Source organism: Bison bison, unplaced genomic scaffold (genome assembly GCF_000754665.1).
Source record: "Bison bison bison isolate TAMUID 2011002044 unplaced genomic scaffold, Bison_UMD1.0 scf7180017864526, whole genome shotgun sequence".
Classification (NCBI taxonomy): domain Eukaryota; kingdom Metazoa; phylum Chordata; class Mammalia; order Artiodactyla; family Bovidae; genus Bison; species Bison bison.
In genome coordinates this window covers 2,462,132-2,467,300 of record NW_011495077.1, presented here as the reverse complement: position 1 = coordinate 2,467,300, position 5,169 = coordinate 2,462,132, and the positions used below count along the sequence as shown (strand labels likewise).

General features: G+C 41.7%; 1 pseudogene; it reads right to left on the bottom strand.

Moving 5' to 3' along the window:
* Positions 1 to 371, bottom strand: part of LOC104982095 — a 1,158-nt pseudogene extending 787 nt beyond the window's left edge.
* Between the last annotated feature and the right edge of the window lie 4,798 nt (positions 372 to 5,169).

The window sequence follows — 5,169 nt, the reverse complement described above, 5'->3', positions numbered from 1 at the left end:
TAGTCCCCTCTTACACACATTTAAACAATAAGGAAAATACATGTTTGATAACAAGCAGAAAGAGAAGGTACTTTTAAAAGAATGAAAATTAGAAAGATTATTGTCTTTTCTAGTAACAAAAAAAGAGCTTGGTGGATGTGGAACTCTAACATCAAGAATGAGAGAGAGACAGAGACAGTTCGTTCTTGACCTTGCCAAACTGCCCTTCATGTGGGATGCAACAGACTCATAAGCTCTATAAGGTCTTAGAAATCCAACCAGTCACCTTATTCCAACTAGCCTGGGACTGCTTCTAATGTAAGTTTGCCTTAAACACAGAGACCTGATATAGTTGCAACCGATGCACCTGTTGTACATTGACACACCATCATTGCCTGAAACTAAAAAGCTGCTTAAAAAAATAAAGTCTACTAATTACTCCCACCTCTCCCCAGCAGCAGTAGACTTGTGTATATTGTGGAGGTGTGTATGTGCAGCTACGTACTGCTGTGTGTTGTGGAGACAAGCAGCACTGTCTGGTGCGTGACTCTGACACTGGGCTCCTGTCTCTCTAAGTTGCCTGGCAGTGAGCCAGCTCTCAGACTCAATGTCCCCCCGGGGACTTGAAGTTTCCAGGATCTGGAAACCGAGGCATCAGAGAATCCTCCTAGACAGTGGGCGCCTACGATGAGAACTGCTTGGTGTGCATGTGAAAGTCGCTCATTCGTGTCTGACTCTTTTCAACCCCATGGACTGCGGCCCGCCAGGCTCCTCTGTCCATGGAATTCCCCAGGCAAGAATATTGGAGTGGGTAGCCATTCCCTTCTCCAGGGGATCTTCCCAACCCAGGGATCAAACCCTGGATCTCCTGCATTATAGGCAGATTCTTTACCATCTGAGCCACCAGGGAGGGAAGGCCTTGGTGTGCATAAAGAAAATGTTTGGTGTGCATAAATAAAATGTTTAATCCCTCATGTGAGTTTGCTTTTATACACCTCTCATAAAACAGAGGGATACCAGGGGTGGGTCAAGCCCTCTGGGGCTCTTCTCAGCACATGTCTTTCACTGGGCCCCAGCACATCTCTCTACAGGACACGGGAGGGACCCCGGGCCCCGCTGACCCTGCTCCTGTGAGTCCCACTCACACCAAGGGACACCAGCTGGTGTGTATCCTGAGCCCTTCACAGAACAGCTGTGCTGTCTTAGTTCAGATCCTGAAGAAATAAATGATTTCTGTAGCTAAGAGGACAAACCCTGTCCTGTGACTTGAAGAGAGTAAGTCCATTTCAGCTAGCAGAAGAGAATTTTCTGTTTCATCTCATAACACATGTGTTATCCCACTATCAGAAGGAACAAAGCCCTGGAGTTAAATCTAAAGCAGAACAAGGATATTCTGAAGACCCTGTATAATAAGTGAAATGAAATATTAAGTGAAGTTAATCAGACAAAGACAAATATATGATATCACTTACATGTGCTATTTAAAAAATGATGTAAATGGACTTGTTAACAAAACAGAAATAGACTCACAGACATAGAAAACAAACATGGTTACCAAAGGGGATACCAGGCAGGGAAGAGACAAATTAGGAGTTTGGGATTGACACAGATACACTACTATATATAAGCTAGATAAAAACAAGGACCTAGTGTACAGCACAGGAAGTATACTCAATATGTAGTAATAACCAATAGTGGAAAAGAAGCTGTATATATATATCTGAGTCATTTTCTGTATACCCAAAACTAACGCATTGTAAATTAACTATAGATAAATTAAAAAATGGTTAAAAACTAAAGCAGCACAAGGATCTTTTGAAGACCTGTATAATAAGTTTCAGCCATATCACCCCATTCACAGAATCTAAAAGATGACTATTTACTTTTCTTACTATTTTCAAGGGGAAGGTTTTTTTTGGATCTCTTTCTCTTCAGATCTCCTGAATAATGCAGGTATTTCCTTTCTAATGGCATGAAGAGGGCCCCGCTTCTGCTGACTTTATTGATCAGGTTTGAGCTAATGGTAGATGTTTGTTTGAAGCAGATTTTTGTATGTGTGCGTTTGAGGTAAAATTCATGCCAAGAGACAGGTGAAATAGTCCTCTGGGTTCTAGCTGTGACCAAGAAGGTTTTATCTTTTTTTCATTCCCCTTTCTTTTCTTTGGGAATGAAAATAACACTTAAATATCTTAGTTGGCTTTGTAGTTGGTCCAATTATTGGAGATCAAAAACATCTCATCAATTACATTACTGGGTTTAATATGACTACATTTCTACAATTACAAGGACCAGTTATATTTAAAAAGATACTTACTTTTGATGAAAACCATAAAAGCTTATTAAAGCACTCTGATTTTCTTTTTTCTGGTAACTATTACCTGAAAATACCTCTGAATACTCTAAGGGAAAATATTTTGGAAAAATTATGTGAGAAGGTATAGAAATCACGTACAAACAAAAAGAGCCAAAATATGTATGTGTGTGTATTTGTGTATCTATATATAGATAATACGCACACAGATAGGGGCTTCCTTGGTGGCTCAGATGGTAAAGAATCTGCCTGCAATGAGGGAGACCCTGGTTCAATCCCTGGGTTGGAAAGATCCCCTGGAGAAGGGAAATGGCTACCTACTCCAGTACAGGACTTGATTGTGATGGGTATGCTGATATATTCAAGCCATTTCATAAGATCTTGGTATTATTCTGTGCAATGGGCTTCCCAGGTGGCACCAGTGGTAAAGAATCCACCTGCCAATGCAGGAGACACAGAGGTGTGGGTTCCATTCCTGGGTTGGGAAGACCCCCTAGAGTAGGAAATGGCAACCTACTCCAGTATTCTTGCCTGGAAAATTCCATGGACAAGGGAGCCTGGCAGGCTACAGTCCATGGGGCCACAAAGAGTCGGACATGACTGAGCACACACGCACTGAGCCCATGTGAGGTCTTTCACCTCTCATACGCACATATATAACTGTATATATGTATATATATATGGACACTAATTTGAGCAAGCTCCAGGAGTTGGTGATGGACAGGGAAGCCTGGCGTGCTGCAGTCCATGGGGTCACAAAGAGGTGGACACGACTGAGTGACTGAACTGAACTGACATATATTATATGCCATATACTTTCTTCCTTCTACTCCTCCAAAATAGAGAATGTTATCCTTGTCTTATATACTCAGGAACAATTAGTAATGACATATTTCTAATGATTCCCTGGAAGTCTTGATAAAGTGGACTAAGATTTGTTGTTCCGTTGCTAAATCATGTCCTACTCTGCAACCCTATGTACTGCAGAAGGCCAGGCTCCTCTGTCCTTCACTATCTCCCAGAGTTTGCTCAGGTTCATGTCCAGGTGATGCTTTCTAACCATCTCATCCTCTGCTGCCTCCTTCTCCATTTGCTTTCAGTCTTTCCCAGCTGAAAGCCTAGCTTGAAGGATTTTGAGCATAACCTTACTAGCATATGAAATGAGCACAATTGCATGGTAGTTTGAGCATTCTTTGGCATTTCCGTTCTTTGGGATTAGAATGAAAACTGACCTTTTCCGGTCTTGTGGCCACTGCTGAGTTTTCTAAATTTCCTGACATGTTGAATGCAGCACTCTAATGGCATCATCTTTTAGGATTTTAAATAGCTCAGCTGGAAAGGGTAAGAACCTGTAATTAAGCTTTGTCTTGGTGGCATGAAATAAAGAAGGTGACACAGGAAGCTGAAGGCAGGATCCACCAGCTCCTTCTCTACCCTGTGGTTCTATGTGATTCTTGCAAAGCCAGCCTTAGGCTGATGACTGCAGTGACAGCGATGTTGAACCTCGAGATGAATCAGAATGAGGCCCAGAGACTGAACTATCAAGAGCTCTGCGGCCAGTGGCACAAGGACAATGCCAGTCAACCCTTTCCTTTTAACAACTTCTAAACATTAAAAAATTTATTTTTTCTGTGTTTTTCTGGGAGGAATGATTAGAATGTCTAGGATGGTAAGGCAAAGAGGAAAATGTAAAAGGGCGTTTAATATAATGGGAGGCAGAAAAATAACATAATTCCTCTGTGGCCAGGTGGAGTTCTTCCAGCTCGATCTATGATAAAGGTGATGGACAATTGAGGATTTTCCTCCTGGACAATTATTATTATGCTACTGGGATCAGAAGCATTGATGCTGTGGATATCTTAGAAGAGAGCTGTTCTTGCGAATCATTTGTAATGGGTTTTTATCTCTAGTTATGAAAAACTTGATAACCAAATTTATAATACAAATAATTAAAAGGGCCTAAAAACTTAAAAAAATTATTTATTTGGCTGCCCTGGGTCTCAGTTGAGGCACGCAGGATCATGTGGAATCTTTTAGCTGCAACATGTGGGATCTAGTTCCCTGACCAGGGATCCAACCTGGGCCCTCTGCATTGGGAGCACAGAATCTTAGCCACTGGTCCACCAGGGAAGTCCATAAAAGGTCTAAAGAACTTTAATGGCAGAATTCGTTAAATCATGTAATACCAGTATCTTGGACTTCCCTGGCTCTCCACTTGCAATGCAGAGGACATGGGTTTGATCCCTGATCGGGGAACTGAGACCCACATGCCATGCAGCACAGTCAAAAAAAAAAAAAAAGGACCTTTCCAATTCAGTGCCTAGCTTGGGCATATTGAATGTGTAACCTGTGATCTGTCTGGACTGAAATAGGCCGTGTTAAGACAGTGTTCCGGAAGACACTTATTTGTCCTGCCCACTATTAACCTGAAATTTTACTATAGTCATTTCTAGAAGATATTCAATAAAATTTTAGATTGATTGCAAGCATAGTTCAATATTTATTAATTTGCAGGGAAATCAAGGAGTGTGCTGGTTCAGAAAGGGTATGAAAATGGAGGGGTTTTAGAGTTGGCAAACAATGCTTATGTAAGCAACTAGTTTAAACAACTATGAAAGGTTGAAGTTTCATTTCAAAGGTCACCGAAATATCCAGCCCACATTGTTTGTTGGGAAGGAAGTCCACACAGCATGGCTGGAGATGACAGACATGCAGATTCCCAGGCCCAGTGAAAGTAACACATCTCAGAAGCAAATATCAGGGGCTGCAGTATAGCCAGTAATGGAAAAGCAAGATTTCACTCCCAAGTTACATTAGGGCTAATAACCAGAGGCATGAATGGCACTGAGGCTTCAGGGGGGCCACCAGGTAACCAGGTT